Source organism: Mesoplodon mirus (assembly GCF_964341445.2).
Source record: "Mesoplodon mirus genome assembly, chromosome: X".
NCBI classification, from domain to species: Eukaryota; Metazoa; Chordata; class Mammalia; order Artiodactyla; family Ziphiidae; genus Mesoplodon; species Mesoplodon mirus.
Window position 1 is genome coordinate 138,509,394 of NC_138981.1, and position 11,438 is coordinate 138,520,831.

Sequence of the window (11,438 nt, forward strand, 5' to 3'; positions counted from 1 at the left end):
GAGGAGGTGTTTGGCTGTCAGGGAGGGGGCAGGCCCAGGGGGTGCCCACAAGAGCAGGGAACCAAGGGGGGCACAAGCAACAGGGACACTCAAGACGCATCTGACTAGAAGGGCCAGAGTGTATACACAGGCAGAGGAACACAGGTACAGGAAGTGACTCTGTAGATGGGGAGACAAGAGGAGTGTGAGGTGGTGGCCCCTGGAGACACACGTCAGCTGAAGCAGGAGGTGGAGGAGGGGAGGGTGCGGGCTGGAGGAGGGCACAGTGGAAGGTCTGGGGAGGAGCACAGAGGAGACGGTGGAGGGCAGTGCATGGAGCGGGGGGTGGAGGGGAGGCCCAGGGAGCTGGCATCGTAGCACCCACCAGCAAGAGTGGGCGGTGAGGCTGGTGGGCTCAGCTGTAGCCAAGGTTTCCCAATGGATCTCGGGGGTCCCTGGTGGCCCACTCTCGGGCCTCTAGGTAGGGGGGGTGGGGCCCACAGGGAGCTGTCCCACTCCCCCACCAAACTCTGAGTTCCACGTCTGTGCCCAGAACTCCTGGCCCAGGCGGGCCAGAGCGGGTGCTCCACAAACTTTGGTGTCCTAGAACGACACCTGCTGTGCGCAGGCAAAGGGCAAGGAGCTGGGGTGTCTGGGGGAACTACACGTTCCCTGCCCTCACGGAGCTCGTGGTCATGAAAGGGAAATAGTCATCCCACCAGGAAAGAAGTGGGGTCATAACATAATGGTTCTGGCAAAGGAAACCTCAGTTTCCCATCGTGTTCCACATTTTGGGTCACGTGTGCCACACGAGGCCTTGGCACATGTGTCTCACTTCCATGGAACACCCTCCTGCCCCCTACTGCTTGTCCTTCAGGTTTCAGATTCAAGGTCACCTGCTCAGATCGCCTTCCCTGACCCCACCCCTGTTCATCTCTATCTTGTCTGTTCATTTTGGAGCACTTCTCCCAGTCCATTCTTTTCTATCGTGGGAGTGGGATCTTCCATGAATGTCCACCTCCCTGAGTCTGTCCTCTGGGCTTTCATGTGCCCCAAGACCTAGCCTGGCGCGGGCCGGGCCTCAACGACCACTGGCAGAATAAGTGAAGGGAGGGGTTGTAAAGATGAAATGAGGTGAGCTGTGGAAAGGTGCCCAGCACAGCATCTGCTACAAAGTGCTTTTGGCATTTCCTTGAACCATGAGATCCGAACAGAATGTAAGTTTCGGAAACTTGGTAACCAAAGCAGTGGAGTTGAGAGCGTTTCCCGTCAGGCGGGCTTTGATCACTTGGCCACGTGGCTACAGAGGTTGCCTCCAGCCCTTCCTGGGAGACCCTGGCATGAGTCATGGAGCTCTCTAAGTTAGAACACATGTTTCCATCAGCTGAGCTGCTGCTCGAGGACAGATCTTGTCACCACTGGCCACTCTCCCAGACCCTGCCCTTGGAGCTGTGCTCACTGACTGAGGAGCAGTTCTCAACCTCGAGCCCTGAAATAGGAGTCACCAAGGCACGGCTTCTGGAAATGACTCCTTCGGGTGGAAGAGGGGTCAGCTGGGCTCTGAGAGGTCCCCAAGGGAGGCTCTCAGGCCAGCAGGTGAGACAGAAGTGGCCCATGAGGTCACAGGCAGTAACCGAGGCAAGGCAGGAGACCCCTGGAGAGGGAGCTGTGGCAGGGCGGGCTTCAGAGTCTGGGGTCCCAAATGTGGAGAGACAACCCTGCCTGGGAAGGAGAGGGCACGGACGGCCAGTGAGGATGCTAGCATGCCAGGAGCAAAATGTATCTGCGGGCTCCTCTGTGCCACCTTCTTTCTGGTTGGGGCGCTCAGAGACACAAATAGAAGGCAGTGGCACTTCTCACTACATCTCTGCTCCCGAGGGCCCCTCAGAGACCCCATCACCCACCCTCACCTAGGAGGGGGACTTGAAACAGGCCTTCAAGGCCTCAAGCAGGACCCAGGGCCCCAGGAGCACTGAGGAGGCCCCTCTCACAGTCCCTCTTTCCTGGTGCTGCAGCTTCGGGCCTGCCACCCTGTATGGTTCACGTCATCTTGAGAAACATGTCCTGCTTTCAGCACCAGAGAAATGGCTGCCCCCGCCCATGTGTCCTAAGTTGAATCAGAGTGGAGGGAGGCCCGCATGACATTTGAGTGTTGTCAGAAGCGTGCATTTTTGAGGACTCACTAACCCAGCATGGCTACCTGTGCGTTCTCACTGACGAGGATGGATGCGAAGCCACCCGAGAGCTGGTGTTACACCTAATGTTTCCTTTTGTCCTGGTGGCCTTTTTAAAAAATGTCACTGCTGTGGGACCCCATTACCCCAGTTCAAACACCTGGCACCGCCTTGGGATAGACAGCAGAAGGGACATGGACTTGCTGTCCCGAGTTCTGACATCAACAGCAACAGTAGGAGTGTGTGGAGTCCGCCCCCTCCCCACACCAGCTCCCCCAACGTGGACCACACATACGCACACCTACCCCAGTCCCCAAGCCCTCCTTGATCGTGGCCAGGCTCATGCCCAGGCGGTCCTCTTGCCCTCCTTCCTGCCTGTGTTCTCTTTCCACCCTTTCCTCCCCGAGGCCAACAGCCAGTCCCCTCCATGGGGCTGGGGGTAGGGCAGACAGTGCGAGGTGACATTCACCTTCATGAAGACCTCAGCCCATGGGGCTGCAGGGCTCCAAGCCTCCGGACCTGAGCTCAGACTCACAGACTGCATGGTGGTCCCAGGCCCACGATTACCAAAACAGAGGGAGCACTGCCTCCTGGCTCTGATTTCAGGGGGCCAGAGATGAGAGACATGAGCTAGGAGGTGACTGACAACTGGCCTTGGGCCTAAAAATTAGGAACAGGATCAAATCTTAAGCTACAAGGTTTTGTTCTAGAACCTCTGTTCATCAGAGCTATTCCGTCTGAGACCCACCAATGGTGGGCGGCTGCCTGGGTCCCACAGTGAGCTTGACTTGGGCAGCGCGGAGCTTGTTTACAAAGGGCAAGGTGACTTGTGTGGGTTTGCAGACTGAACTAAGCCCCTGAAGCCAGGTCATGTAGAATGATCCTGTTGTGACACATTGGTTTACCAGTGGCACCACGTGCCTGGCTGGCTCTGGCAAATTACTTACGTCAAACTTACAAGGGCCTCTGCACCTCTTAAGGACGTGGGTTCCAGACTCCACCAGGGTAAAGCCTATTTCATGGTGCAGGGTAACCATGCGCCTGCAACAAAGAAGCTTAGCTCGGCAGGCAGGGAACTAGCACTCTGCATGTGGTTTTCCTCGCAAATCCCACCTCCCGTGTCAGATGAGTACTCTGCTGTTGCCGTGGTGAATTGGTATTATACTGTGACCTTGATTCTGAGCAGAAATGCACGTTGCCTTGACCATGATTAGACAAAACTGGTTGTCTAGGAAACAGCACAGTTCTGAGAACAGGAAGGGCTAGATCATTCTTAGCTTTGACTGGAAGCCGCACAGGGTTACGTTGTACCCAGTGAGGTCTCGGCTTTCCTCAGGGGCCTCTTGGCTTCGTGTTTGTGTGTGTGACACAGAGAGAGGGAGAGAGAGGGGTGGGGAGAGAGACAGAGGCAGACGGAAAAGAGGGTAGCACTAGCACCCCTCTGTACCCTGGGAAGTTTCAAGCCAAGACAAGCCTCTGCAGCTGTTGTTTGGAAGTGAAGGGGGCTTGCAGCACCCTGTCCCATCTCTTACTGGGAGGCTGCTGGGGAGGGGAGCAATACTTCTCGATACTTCTGGCCTCCTGCCCATTCCCTATCACCCAACACAGCTCCAGAGCTGGGGAGGCATTGCACCAGGGGAGGCCCCTACCGGGCTCTGGGACACAACCGTTTCCCATAGAGGGTGCCTGTCTCCATCTATGAGAAGCTCCCCCACATGCTCACACTCACACACACACACACACACACTGCGCCAAGGACCGATAGATGTAGCTTTTGGGGACTTGAATCTGTTTCTTTCCCCACCTGAACCACGCATGCTACTCAGAGCTGGCTTCCCAGGCCAGCCATGAAAGCCACCCTGACCTAGAAAGAAGCCTTGGAGGATGGATGCTACCAGCCTGTGGGCACAGATGCCAGTGTGGCAGGGGAGGCAGTTTCCAGCAGGGCACACTGAGTGAGGACCCGGCAGAGGCTGCGTGCAGGGTGGTGTCCTCCTCAGCCTGTGCCCTTCCCTCTCCCAACACGAGAGCGGCCCAGGTTAGGAGCACATCCCCTGCCCGCTGATGGACACACCTGCCGACCAGTAACTCCCATCCAGTTGCCCAGGCTGAAAACCTCCCCATCATCCTCTCTCTTCCTCAACCACAAGGCCACGCCCCTCTCCAGTCCATCAGGAACCCTTGTTTTCTCAGCCCCTCAGTGGATCCCCAGTCCAGCCATCCACCCCTTTCCATTATCCCTGCCGATGACTCCAGCCCAGGCCCCATCCTCCCTCGACTGACAAATGCACGCAGGAGGGGTACAGTAAATGCTTCTCAAATAAATAACTGAGCAGGACTCACTTTATTGAAATATTCACTTTATCCAGGTAGTCTGGAACCGAACCCGAGATATGTCTGATGTATGCCTGTATTACACTCATTTAATTTGATTGGGAACAAAGAAAAAGAAATCGCAAGAAACCTGAACTTGTACTAAATGTTTCTTTACAAGGAGTATTAGTTCCTAAAAGATCCCACAAAAGCTAAAGAGTGAAATTCTGAAAAATGCTAAGCTTTTTGAAATATTTGAAATATTATGTTTTGGGGTTTTTTTTTTTAACTTTTATCTTCATTTATTTATTTTATGTCTTAGGCCATGCCTTGCATGGCATGTGGGATCCTACTTCCCTGACCAGGGATCAAACCCATGCCCCCCTGCTTTGGGAGCTCAGAGTCTTAACCACTGGACCACCAAGGAAGTCCCTGAAGTATTATGTTAATGATATATTCCAACACAGTATCCAATGACTCTCTGCTCTAACACATGAACAAATCATTCCACACTCTTCCTGCCGCCCCCTCAGTCCTCCACCTCTGGTTTTGGTTAGATTATTACTTTTACACTGTCAAGATTTCTAAGATTTACATTCGGTCCTATAGTAGGATAAGTATGAATGAATAATTCCACAGTTATGGAATATTAGTTCTGCATATAAATGGATTCAGTGGTCAGGACTGTTCTTCCATTTCTAAGTTCTTTGCTTCAATTCATCTTTTAGCTGGCTAGCCTTTATTTTTCAGTGGTAATTTTAACTTTCTGCTTTTAGACTTGAAGGACAAGTTGGATGAATGGAACATTCTCGGAACAAACTGTCTTTTCCTCAGAAGTTTGGAAAACTTTTCTCACTGGCTTCTGGCACTGAGAACTGATTCAGAGAAGTCTAAAGCCAGCATGACTTTTCCCAGGAAGATATTCTTCTCTTGATCGTTCTCTTTTTTAAGAAACCAATTTTATATGTGTTGCATCTCCTTTGCTATCTCCCAGATTGTCGTCTGTTCTGCAATCTTCTACTCTCTCCCATTTTGTATTCTGTGATTTCTTCAAGCCTAACTGCTATGTCCCCAGGTGGCCATTATGTATGTGGTCTCCTTGGTCACATTTACTTGAATCGTTACTGCTCTCAGTGTGGCTTTCATCTCAGTAATATTTCTATTTTTCTCTCCCAGTTCTTTTGTGAGCTTTGCTACATTCCTTTCATTTCCTTCTGCCCTCTTATAGTCTCTTCTTTGAACCCTACATCTCTTCTTCAAATTTTATTCTGAGCAATCATGTTTTCTAAAACTTTTTTGCATCTATGGAGTTTGGGGTTTTTTTTAATTTGTTTTCTTTTGGTTTTATCTAGAGTCTTCCTGTATTATTCATGTAATTCCCCTTGTGATGTGCTTTTCTTTTCCTGTTTGCTTCCGTTCCTTTCCTCCTCTTATTATTTTTGTAATTGTTGCTGTTTCCATTTTATGTATAGGGCCCATATTGGGCTGTGAATGCCCTTGATTTTGCCAACATGTCCACATCTTCTCCCTGGGTCTCCACAGTGACATTCCACTGCTCCAGTGCTCTGTGTCTTTAATTTTCATTAATCTAACCAGATCTTCCAGACTGTAACCTTGGACTTTGGGGCAGTCTGATTCCTGCTCCAGTTCTGAGGATGCATTGCTGGCCCAGCTTGCTCCCTATCCCTGTCCAGACATAGCAGTGTTTGGTTGGAGAGCTTCCTAATTTGTGGTCTGGGGTTCTAGCCATTTTCCTCTTTGAAGCCAGGCCAGCCCATCATTTTTCTGTTAAACTGGAGGGGGGGAAAGCCCAAGGCTTTGAAGGAATTTCCTTTCTTAAGTCGGTATGTTACACAGCCAGCTAAGATTCAGGCAGGAGCACAGAGCAACCAGCTGCGCCAGCTCACAGGCTCTCGACAGGAGGGGCCCAGGCTGGGAAGACCTAGCCCGTCCAAGCTGAGAGCTGCTCTTTGCGGAAGAAGATGGGTGAGAACTGTCACCCAGCCCTGCCCTCTGCCAGCCATCATACTTGTGAGGTCATATCCAATGTGTCTGTTACATGTCACACTAGATCTTTGGGAGATGTGTCATGGCTGGGAGCCAGCCCTCAGCTGGCTGCCTCTCAGAGGCCTCACAAGGGAGCTGAAGACTAGCATAGAAGGAGATGTCTGATATCCCAACATGGCTGGACGTGGCAAATGGGCTCCAGACCTTTGACAACGAAGTAGGGGGTCTTAGGTAATCCCAAGGCTGAGTTGTTCCTTAAACCGTGACCCAGGGCATTAGATGGCAGACCTTCCCAGCCCCCTGGGAAGAAGTTAAAGAGAAAGTGGCCCGAAGTTACTGCTGAAAGGCAAAGGCAATGAGGACGGCAAGGCACCCCAGGAGGACAAAGCAGAGCAAGGGGCAACAAGGAACCAGCAGCCTGTGGTCAACGCGAACCTAGGACCATAAAGAGCAGGGAATTCTGGGAAAATTAGTTGCAGTTTACCCCAGGCGACATGGTACACTTGACAAGTGCTGTCTCCCACCTGGGGATGCCTCACTGCTTCCTCCACCCCTCCCCACTGCCCCTCTATGTGCACCTGCAAACATCCACCTTCTGCTTTAGAAGTACACATGTGCCCTTGGGTCCCTGAGCCCCCCAGCCCTGAGGGCACCTGTGTCCATGGGCGCCAGATGGCAGGGCTCGGTGAAAGGATCACTGAGGGGAAACAGCTGAGGCCTGACCTCTTGGGGACCGCGCAGGGCAGCACCGCCCTGTAGCAGTGCTGGCAGCCAGCATGGGTTCCTGATGCAGCCCCCATGGCAAGGTTCTCGGATCCCCCAAGAGCTTGGAATGAGCCAGGTGGGAAGACTGGCAGCTTACATGACAATGATTAAAGCAGCCCCTCCAGCGCGAAGTCTTCAAAAAGACCAGGCTTTGGGGTCTGCAAGACGGCCACTGGAGTGCGGGCTCACAAGCTCCCTCAAGGCCAACCTGAGCCCAGATCCCTGCTCACCCAGAAGTTGCTGGCTCCTTGGGGGGGCCTGGCTGCCAGCAGAGTCCCTAGAGCCCCGCTCTGGTGAACTTGTCCCCCAAAGCCCAGTGTGACCACTAGAATGTGTCTGCAGAGCAAGGCTTAAGCTCCCACACCAAGCCCCTGTGGGGAGCTGCTCAAGGCCAATTCCACGGTGCCCCCACAAGGGACAGGCACCGAGGTGCCTGCCCAAGCAGCCACTCCATAGCAGGGATCTCAGTGGCCATTTGCTAAATAGAGTCTCCTCCTCTGCACACAGGGACTGGGCTGGCACCAAGATGGGACTGGAGCCTGGAGGGGGCACCAGCAGTGTCTGCCTGGGGCTTCAGGGAGAGCCGTCCACACAGTGAGCTGCCACCCCTTGGCTTCAGAGCCATGGATGTAGCCCTGTCTGCTGGAAAGGGCGTGGCAGGGGGTGGAGGGCGCACCACTCTGTGGGCCTCCGCCAGCTGCCTCGGGTCGCACGCAGCAGGGCCAGGAGGGGCTAGAACAACGTGGGCTTGGACTGCGGGCTGGAGACGGAGAAGGAAATGTGAAAGGATGTCAAGGCCTGTGGAGACGTCTCTGGCCACTCCATGCGGGACATGAGTACAGCACCTGAAGCTTTGGGGAATGGAAACAGGGCAGGACATTGGGGACAGGGTCCCCCCACAACCAGTCTCCTTGGCCCCCTCAGTTGGAAGAAGTCAGCTGATGTGTTCTTCCTCCAGTTCATGGGGAAGAGGGAAGCCACTGGAAGTCTCAGGCTCCAGTCAGAGAAAGTAATTCAGCCTGAGAGAGAAGCCACTCTGCTCTCACACTCACTCACACGTTCATAAAACCACACACACTCACACACACACACACAAGTCACACACATTCACACATATTCACATAAACCACACACTCACCCACATATACACGTGTGCACACCCCACACTCACACACACACACACTCACTGAAGCTGTGCCTCGAGGCTCCCGATCCCAGGGCCTCCCCCGCCCTCCTCACAGGCTCCTCTTCACTGCTGACCAGGCGCACCCAGCTGGCAGGAGGCACCAACTCCACCTGGGCCTGGACGGGCTGCTCAGGCAGTGGTGTGTGCCCTGCCTCTGACCACAGACCGCAGGCCCTGCTCTCACCATCAGACTGGCTCCCCCTCACACTTCAGTTCCAAGAGACAGGAGGCGAAGACCCAGCCCCCGACCCCATTCTCCTAGGGCCCCGCACCTTAAGCCCCCCCACCGCCTGCTTTCCCCCAGACTTGCCCTGCAGGCATTAGCCATGACCTTCCAACCCCCAGCCACCCAGCAGGAGCCTGGGGGCTGGGGGTCCTTTCGAGGCATGTCGTTGGGAGGCCCTTGTACCACTTGGAATCTTTAGCCGTCACATCTCACTGTGGCCAATGGCAGCTCAAAGGGAATTAGCTGAAGGATGGCAGGTGTCCCATCAGCATTCGGGGAGGGCTGGAGAGCCAGGCCTGGAGGCTTTGCAGAGAGGAACAAGGCTCCGAATCATGCCACGCTGCTGGGCCGGTGAAAGCACCCCTTTGGCTCCCTCCCCCCCACCACTGAACACAGACACTGTGGTTTGCACCAGCCCTGTGGGACTTGGGTGCTGCCATGACCACCATGGCTGCCACTGCTTCTTGAGAAACAGGTCTGATGGCCCCTGCCGCCACCTGCCCACCCAAGTGGGATATATGTGGCCCCTGCTCTTCCCAGCTCTGGCCCGACTCAGTCGGCAGCAGGCGCATCTGATTGATGGGTCCCAGTCCTGTGCCCACGCCCTGGCTGCAAGGGAAGCTGGGAGACTGCACACCTGGCATCTTCTGCTCGTCTCGTGGGAGGTGGGCTCGGCATCAGCTGAGTGAAATATGCAAGTGTAAATTTTCAGTCCTGGGGCTGAAAGGAACACGGTGAGTATCAAACTGAAAGAAGACCAGTGTGGCTGGAGCAGAGAGGGAGAGAAGGAGGGAGGGAGAGTGAGAGAGAGACACACACACACACACAGTGATACAGACAGGGAACACCGTGTACTGAAGCTAGAGAACAGGCCGCGTAGGCCTCATGAGCCTCAGGAAGGGGTTGGTCTCTACCTAAGAGTTAGGAACCCACTGAAAAGTTTGAAGTCAGAGATGCAAGTGCACTCGTGTGTGTCTGTGTGTCTGTGTGTGTAACATGAGCACAGATTTTTAGGTGTTTTCTCTTGCTTCCTTGTGGAAGAATTATGGGGGGTGGGGCAGGGCACAGAGTGGATGCAGAAAGTCTATCAAGGGGCAGTTGGGGTTGTCCTGGGAGAGGTGGTGGTGGCCTGAGCAATAGTACGGCAGTGTCATAGAGTTGAGCCCACAGGGCAGATACAACAAACCTAAAACGTGTGGAGAACTAACCAAACACTGTGGATGATCAGATGTGGAGGGTGAGAGAGGGACATGTCTCTGATTTCTGGCCTGTGACACGGGTGTACGGGGCTTCCAGTCACTGTGGCTGAGGACTCAGGAAGAGCAAGAGCCTGTGTAGAAAATCATGAGTTCTATTTTGGACATATGAGTTGGAAGCATCAAAGTGGAGATGACAAGAAGGCAGCTGGATATAAGGGGCAAGGGCTCTGAGGAGAGGTTTGGGCTAGGGACAGAAATAGGATATCATGGAGAGCTCCCAGAGCCCCCCCTCCCAGCCTCAGGCCCTCACTCCCTCCTTCCATGAAGGCTGGATGCCAAGGCTCTCTAATAATTGCCCAAAGCCACAGGAGCTGCCTTACCGTGGGCTTATGGCCACATCCCTCCAGTCTCTGCTTTTGTCTTCAAGTGGCTTCTCCTCTGTGTCTGTGTCTCTCCGCTTCTGTCTCTTATAAGAGACACTTGTCATTGGATTTAAGGCTCACCTGGATCATCCAGAATGATCTCATGTTGAGATTCTTAATTTCATCACATTGACAAAGAGTTTTTTCCCGGAAAACTCACGTTCACAGGTTCTGGGAGTTAGGGCGTGCACATATCTTTGGAGGGGCTATCGTTCACCCCATTACACCTCTAGAGCTCAGGACCAGGCCTGTCTAGCCAGACTCCTGGCGAGAGGACAAGATTGGGCATCAGAGCCCACAACCAAGGGCCACAGGGGACCTCCCTGCCTCTGCCCCAGGGGAGGGCCCCTGAAACTGTGCTGCATTTGGCCCCCTGAGAACCCTGCTCCCTGAGGCCAGAAGCACCCTGAGTGGGGATCCCAGCTTCTCCCCTATAAGCCAGGGGCAGGCAGCTGCTGTCCTGGAGCATCAGCATGGGGGCAGCTTCTCACTGCAGGCCTGCACTCTCCTGGCCAGGGCCCATTTGAAGAGAAGAAGATGCCTGAGCTCTGGTTGTGTAAGGAAAGGTACCCACCTTGTGCTCAATTCCCGACAGCCAGGGCAGGGATGGACAGAACATGCCATCCGGCTGTTTTTCCTTGTTGCTTTTCATCCACAGTCTTTTCCCCATTCCTGACTTTGGGAAGAACTCATCACTGTCAATGGCACGCATGCGCACAGTCAGCCCTGGATTCCAACCCCAGTCCTGTGGGAAAATGCAGACCCCAATGCCTACCCTGTGGCCCGGTTTGACGGTCACATGGGGGGACCAAGGGAAAGACCAGTGCACCCAGTAGCTCTTCAGTACTCCTTCTCCATCTGTCTGCACACCGCTCTTCCCCGAATGCCCTCTCACTGCCCTCACTTTCTTATGTTTGCCCTCCTGACTCAAGTGGGCTGGTCCCTTATTGGTGTGCCATGACTGGGCCACTTGGTCCTGACAACCCCGCAGGGATCCAGTGGGTCCCAGATGGATAGGTGGACGTAAAGTAAAGCCCCAGAGTCTGAGACGTGGGAGGTGCACAGCCAACACTGCCCCTCCCCTGTCCCCTTGGGGGACTGCGGTGGACGGACCACTGCGACCCTGAGCCCTTGAAGCAGCCCAGACTGAAAGCGGAAGTGCCCCGG